General features: G+C 47.0%; 1 long non-coding RNA gene across 1 annotated transcript; it reads right to left on the reverse strand.

Annotated features, from left to right (window-relative positions):
• Positions 1-3,071: 3,071 nt before the first annotated feature.
• LOC308186839 lies at positions 3,072-5,829 on the reverse strand. Its single transcript, XR_013944328.1, has 2 exons — positions 3,503-5,829; positions 3,072-3,388 (listed from the first exon to the last, which is right to left on the reverse strand). It is a non-coding gene; the product is annotated as an uncharacterized lncRNA (long non-coding RNA).
• Positions 5,830-7,777: the final 1,948 nt, after the last annotated feature.

A 7,777-nucleotide genomic window follows, 5' to 3' on the forward strand; every position in this document is an offset into this window, starting at 1 on the left:
CAGGCCCCAACCCCCCCCAGACACAGGCCCCAAAGGTCTACAAGCAACTCCCCATCCTCCCCAGAGGCACGCCCCAAAGGTGTACAAACAGCCCCAACCCTCCAAGACCCAGACCCCTACAGCGTAGAAGCAGCTCCCCCCACCCCCCCAAGGCATATGCCCCAACCCCTCCCCCAAGGCAGGCCCTAACAGTGTACAAGCAGCTCCCACCCCCCCCAGACGCAGGCCCAAAGGTGTACAAGCAGGCCCCTACAGTATACAAGCAGCTCACAACCACCCCCCCAAAGGCAGGACCCAACCCCTCCAGATGCAAGCCCGAAAGGTTAAAACCAGCTCCAACCCCCCCCCCCCCCCGCCCCACCCCACGCAGACGCAGGCCCCAAAGGTGTACAAGCAGTTCCCAACCCCTCCAAGGCAGGCCCCAAAAGTGTACAGGCAGGCCCCTACAGTATACATGAAGCTCCCAACCCCCTCTCAGAGGAATGCCTAAAAAAGTATACAAGCAGCTCCTAACACCCCCCCCCCCCCAAAAGAGGCAGTCCCCAAAGGTGTACAAGCAGGCCCTCAAATCCCTTAGGTATACAAGCAGGCCCTTCAAATCCCTTAGCCCCTGCGCCAGCTTTATTGGCGAGCAGCGAGGCTGGGGGGGGAGGGGGGCAAGACAGCCTTAAATAAAATACAAATATAAAAAGTGTTATAAATGGCTGTTATAAATCCAAATAGGATTACAATCAAAGTTTACAATTTATTAAACGAATAGAGGCAAGCAAGCAGCGCTGGGTGTGCCGGGAGTCTCTGCTCCCCCAGGACGCACACCTGTTACGTAAGGCGGCTGGTTTTGATGCTCCCAGGCTAATACATATTCATTACTACTTCGAGAAGAGGCAGGGTTATTAGAATTGGTTTCCGGAATCCGAAACCCCTCCCAGGGGCGCCTGCGTATCAGTCTCTGGTGGTCTCTCGGGGCTTGCTCGGGCTGAATGCTGGTTGTCTTCCTCCCAGGCTTTTGTCCTTCAATTGTCCTTCATCCCCCCCTTCCTCCTCGTTTGGGAGCCTCTGCGCCGGATTTCAGAAACTCTAGCAACATCCCCTGCAGTAGTCAGCACTTTTCCCTAAAAACCCCTTTGTTCTCTTATCACCTAGACCCGGGCCTCGATGTTAACCCTTCAAATCCCTTAGTGACACGAATTGCTGGACCATTCCTTACAAAAGGAAGGATAAAATATGTAGAGGAGCAATGGCACACGCGAAAGCCCAGCGCCGCGGGCAGAGGCAGTGAAGGTTGACGGCAGAACAGTGCTCGGTTTGAACACGGAGAGGGAAAGCGAGGGGAAGGTGGCCGAAGCCGGCCGCAGTCTCTGAGCTCTCCTCCTCCTGATTGTTTTCTCTCAAAGACATTTCTGTCTGTGTGCGGGCACCCGGAGCCGGCAGAAGTCCCCGTGAAGTCCTTCGGCAGGAAGTAGGGCTGCGTGGGCTCCAGTGAGAGAGGGAGTTAGGAGAATCTTATCAAGTAGAGATAGAGCGCTGACGGCATTAAACTAGGATGCTACTAATTGTCTTTGCTAACTATGGTGCATTGTGCCAATTAACTAAAGCAAGAAGCCTTGGGCCCCTTACCCAGGTCAGTCTCCTAATAAGAGAGCGAGCCTATCTTAAGAAACTGGGAGAAACTGGTCCTGCAGGTGGACAAGAGCCAAGGAGCAACTGAGTCTGTGCAAAGACAAGAGGTCAACTAGCGGTGACGAGGAAGAGTCATCAATCTTCATGCCCACGACCTCCCGTGCTGCCCAGCGCTGAATAAACATACCTACTTTACAATCTCACTGATTGTGGAGTCCCTTTTCCGCAAGTCACCAGCAGCGGTTTCTTCCGCAGAGGTTTTCCCAGAGCCGCTTCAAAGCTTCCCTCGCGGAGCTGGGGCGTCGCAGGGGGTCGTCAAAGCACGCACGCGCACACACACACACACACACACACACAGGCGTTGTTGTCCAAACAGAAAGTATTTACAACAAATTCGACAAGCGGTTTTCCTCTGCCAGCAGCAAATGCCTGAGGGCCCCTACAGCTTCACAAATCATAGCACAAAGAGCCTAAAGTTCCTCTAAAATTTAGGGAAATAATTCAAAATAGATCTGCTAGGGGAAAACGATCACTGGCGGCAGGGTACACAATACACGCGAGCCTCAGCTCTCCTCCGCAGAGTCAGTGCCCACGCCCAAGTGCGACGCTGATGGCACCCGAACATTTGCTGTAGCAGGCAGCAGAGCCAGCAGCTCAGGGGAGCAATTTTAAAAACCAGGAGGCACTTAAACCAACCCTTAATTGACCCAGTTACTGCAGGAGAGTCCCGACTACTCGCCCTGGAGTCCTACTGTCACCAGCAAAAAGCACCAACCAAAGCTTGGGGGAACTTTGGTACAGCACAAGAGAAGGGAGTGGGGGTAGCGTAGCCGTATCGCAGAGCTGCTGCTTTTCACACCATTTTATCATCCCTGATAATTGAAAGTAAGGCCGGGTGGGCTGACCCCACCACCACCACTCCTGGCAGCATGTTTGGTCCACAACGCTAGAATAATTATTCTGCTCCCTCCCGCCCCTACAGCTTCATCATCTGAAAAGATTACAGTCAAAACAATGGCATACACAAATAAAAGTCAAGAGTTGACATAGTAACTCCGGGATTTGGGTATCAACTGTCCGAGAAATCAGAACACCCAGGCTTCACAATGTGCCCAACATCGAGCTGTGCCAAGGGGGGGCGGAAGGAAGAAGCTTTCCGTTTAAGCCTTCAGAGCATCGCTCCATCACTACGTCAATTCACAGCCACCACAGCGTGCCGATGGACATCTTTCTGTGCCAAAAGAAACAAGTGCTTTGTCCTCTTGATATCAAAGGTAGCCACCTATAGTTACGGAACCATGCACAAGACCTTAACTCTGACCAGCAGGAAAACTTAGGACAACTGAGTGCAGATCCTGCCAATTTCTACCAGTTCCAACTGTGCTTTAAGTCTCATTGCAAAGCCTCAGTTAGAAAAAGGATCACCTCGGGGTATCCAACAAGAAGAAGAGTTGTTTTTTTTTTGTTTTTTTTGTTTTTTTTTAATATACCATAGGACTATGCAGTTCAATCATCAATCATCTTGGAAAGCTCAAGGAGGAGGTCATCCTCATCCTTCCCTGGGTCCAAGTCGAGCTCGGCTTCCAGTATGCCGTCTGAGAGTTCCCAAAGTAGCGTCTCTAAATCCTCGTCTACAGATACGGGCGCGTTGCCTGTGGAACTCAGCCGGCGTGTCCTTGCTTCTTCTAGCTGGGAAGAAGCTGAAGTCGAGCTTGAGAACTCCATTGGCTCCACAGATTCTGCCTGGCTTCCAAGATGTGCTTCAGGTCTTGGCAGAGCAAGGAAGAGAACAATCAGTATATGCCATTTCTTAACGGGAAATCCCTTTTCTGCAAACCGGCTCTTAAAACCGTAGCCAACCCCTCCTGCACTTCAATCTTACCCAGGGATTGTTATTCAATTAACCCAGGGCGACATTTAGAGCCCAATATATTAGCAGGTACATTTTTCAGTTTGGGGGTTTCTCTGTGAAGCCAGAGCACCTGGAGTCTAGCAAAGATGGTTCAATTGTTGTAGCAAGAGGCACTTTGCCACCTTGCTTAATTTTCCTGTAAAAATGTTAAGAAGTCTCCATCTGCAAATATCTGTTTGCTAAGTTAGTCATTTTTCCCACGGCACACTCAGCAGAGTTTGCTCCCCACTACAGGAAGCTGATCTGCAGCCATCACTTCCCTCTGCTCTCCCTGCACTCTTGTCACCTTGTATGTTTGTTCGGGTGGCATTCTTGAGGACCAAAAGGCAGAGGACACTACTCATCATTTATCACCTCACGAGGAAGTAGGAGAACTTCACCTCATCCTCATTTAGGTATTCAGACAGAGCAAGAAGTCACTGGAAAGCTGTACCGACTTGCAGCATTTAAAGAAAGTAAGTCTAATTAAGCATTCCTGCTAGCTGCTAGAAAGTCATTTCACGTGACTTATTCCTCTGATGGATTTGGGCTTTAATTATCTCAGAACCCTCCTTTTTTCCCCACGTGTGACAGAACTTATGTTTCACTGGGGATATACACCGATTGAGAAAAAGAACAAGTTGTGGTCATCACCTGTTTTGGGGATTTTCTTCAAGTCTGGTGGCTGGGACGTGCTCCAGCGTGGCTGGAACAGCCTAGAAAGCAGCAAAACAGCATTTAGGACTCATGGGTAAAAGATTCCTTACTAGCTTTTTCCTCCATGCTGCTTCTCCTCTGGCATTGCGGAGCCTTAGCCAAAATACAAAACCAAGGTGCTCCTGAAGAAAGTTAATATTCACTTGGAGGTTACTAATGATCTTGTGTCTTTTAAGAACACAGCATTAATGGACAAAATCCTCCACACCAGAGAAATCACAGAATCACAGAGGACTAAGTAAATAGTGCCATTAATCTAATAAATATGGAAGGGTACTACAAGAATTCTGTAGGCAGCTACTGGATTTAAAAGGAAACAGAAAGCCTGTAGAACTTTTGAGTTTTCCATCTTTTCTCCTAGAGGAGGGTGTAAATTTTACAAGGGATCCATTTCTGCATTAGCCCCTGTCCTTACCATAGCTGCTTTTTTGGCTGGAGGTCCCATTGTGTCAGCGTCAGAGGCAGTCCGTGGCTTCACAGCTGCTACAGCAGAGGGAAAACTGCCAGGTGCCTTACGTTTCAGTGCCTTCTTCTTGGGGGAAGCGACTTTCCCATCCCAAGGCTTCGCAAACATGTTAAAGTTGGCTAGAGTAAAAGGAAGAGAGAACTGATACAGTCTTGCTCTGCCTCATGAAAAATCCACGTTCTCTTCCTCATTTCCACGGCCCGTCTACACAGTTAACTGTATTTGGCCAGCAGAATTACACTGCCATTGCCTGGATTCTCAGCAATATCTTCCACATAGTAAACTCCGTCTACCAACAATCCATACAAAGGAACAAAGGAACTGAATAGCTACAGTAAATCATAATCCAGGACGAGGGAAACTCAGACACAGAGCGATCCCAAGTGCAAGCAATACTCTAAGACGTTGTATGAAGTCTAGTAAGATTCACAAATGTTGACAGCTTTTGTATTTAAAGTCTTGCTCCCTCTAGGAAAGGAAAAGCAGCAGGTATAGTAAGACAAGAGAGTGTATGCAACTGTTGTACCAGCTTCCTCTCCCCTGCAGTGATGTCCCACAAAATCTATTAAGTTGTTCTACAAAATCCAAATTTGTAGAGTCATATTCTAGTCTCCCATTCCTGACCTAACATCTGGCTGGCAGGAGAAGAAACGAAAGAAAGCTCGGTACTTGTTTTCTTTGTGTGTTTATTTCCTCGTGTCCCATGAGACAGAGAGAAAGGCTACAATGTGCAGTGCATGCAGCCTTTAAGCCCTCCTTATCTCCCTCACACAATCTCATTTTACAAAGTTGATATAATCTTAACAACGAGGCCTTTGATCCTCTGTCATTTTTGACAGAAACTGGCCCCCCACATTAAGACGCTGAAGCATGCTTTACAAACACATACACGTGTCAAGTTAAGCAACACATGCCAAAGAGGAAGGTGAACTTGAACTCAACGCAGGGAGGACTTCATACCATAAACAGATGGCAGAAAAAAACAGAATACCAAAATTAGACTAAAAAGCCCCTCAATGTGTTAATTTTCTAGTGGGAAATACAGAATACCATCACGTAATTAACGAAAACAGACATGGTTGCATGTTCTGGCCCTTCTTTGCCTTTGAACTTTGCAGCCTTAAACTCTTTTATCCTCTGCATTGAAGGAAAAAACAAAGCAGATCCTGAGCAAACGGAACTTGCTCAATATGGGAAGCACCTCACCGGGGCAGGTATTAAAGCATCTTATTACCTGATAGCTTTGTGTTCCATAACGATTTCTGCCCGGCTGGGGCAGGTCCAGGTTGTGCTGGGGGAGCTGGCACATTTTCTCCACTCTGCTGCATCCGCAGAGCTTTCTCGCGCTTTATTTCTTCCAGGGTTTTAACACGCACTTCTCCTTCTGGCTTGGCTTTACCTGCCGGCTCCTTTGACTGCACTTTGCTGGGCCCGGAAAGAGTGAGCACGCTCTGCTTCTTGGGCTCACCCTCAATTTTTGCCCCTGCGCTGGGATCTTTGGTTTTACCATGCCATTCAGCCTGGGCTTTGGCTTGACATTCTCGTCTCTGAAGAGCTCTCTCACGACGGATTTCCTCCAGTGTTTTCACATGGACCTCTCCCTTTGGCTTAGCAGCCTTCCCTGTCATCATCAAGAAATGAGAAGCGCCAACATTTAAAGAGAGTCCAACAATAGTTGAAGTCTCCAAAATTTGTCACAGTACTAAGGAAAACTAAGCCTGAGTGTTCCCAATAACGCATCTTAGGACAATAGCCTAACATTCTCCTCCTCCTCTGAGCCACTTGTTGTATTTTGAAGACCAGCCCTATCCAGAGAGAGTTGCTACACAGAAATGCTAGTTTACTTGATTACTTTTTCAGACTGCATTTCAAATTCCTGCTCCTGGCAGTGGCTCTATTCTAATTGTATATGATGGTTCACAGAAGCAGCTTAAAACCTTGGCAAGGCACAAGCGGAAAATAAACACACACCTAGAGCCAGATTTCTGATAGTGGCTGTCAGAAGAGCTTCAGCACTCGAGCAAGAGGAATCAGTTCTTTGTTTTCATTTGAATTCCTTTTTAGGGCTGTATGAAAACGGTCTAAGTTCACGGAAAGGAAGAAGGAGAAAGTATATTTAATAGCCAGTTGTTACCTTTCGCAGTACTAGTCCGTTGAGAAGGTAATCCTAGCCTCTCCTTCACAGACTTGGGAACTTGAACTGCAAAACAGAAAAAGACCAAATTAGGGAGGCTGCATAAACGTCAACTTTGTGTTCACATTCAAAAACAAGGCAGGAAAGGTAACTTTGAATCCCGGTGATTAAGACCTCAGCCAACATGCAAAAAGAAACATCGCAGGAAAAGGACAAACAGAAAGCCTAACTACAAAACCCGTGAATCACATCCAGATGCCTGTTTAGTAGCTGTACCTCTCTTTGGTGCTTTGTCAGCATTTCCCGGAACCTCCACCTTCTTCCCCAGCCTTTCAGCAAGGCTGCGCTTCACCGGAAGGGCGCTTACATCAGCTTCAGACAGAGAAAACAAGGAATATTTTAAGAACATTTCTTTGCAGGAAGATTTGAGAACAGTCAACCACAAGCTTCTATTTTTCAAGCATATTTTCATAAAATTGCCTTTCAGCTGCTAAATGGTTTTTTTGCCATTTCTGCAGTCAACACAGATCTCCACTGCAATGCATTTTCCTCTCATACGTCAAAAATACTCTTCAATGCAGTCATATAGAGAAGGCGGCACCTAAATAACAGCTCATAAAAAGTTCTTACCCACGGAGGCTTTCCGTTTTCCTTGTTTCTCAGCAAGATCTAGTCGAACCACAGGTTCCTCCCCTAAAACAAAAGTAAAATTTTTCTATTTCATAGAAACCAGTAGCCAATAGAAATAGTATACTGTTAGCCCATGTCCAAAAAAAAACCAGCAAGGTACTGTTTTGACAGCTAAACCACACAAACTCATATTTCAACTATAATTAACTTAGAAAAAGTATCCATAGTCTCAGTGTTTGCCTCAAATTCCAGCTGAATGTAGTCGAGAATGAATCTGAGTCTGCTTGACAGCTATACTTTGTGCAGAACAGAGCTGCAT

Source organism: Anser brachyrhynchus (assembly GCF_964034855.1).
Source record: "Anser brachyrhynchus genome assembly, contig: SCAFFOLD_221, whole genome shotgun sequence".
NCBI lineage: Eukaryota > Metazoa > Chordata > Aves > Anseriformes > Anatidae > Anser > Anser brachyrhynchus.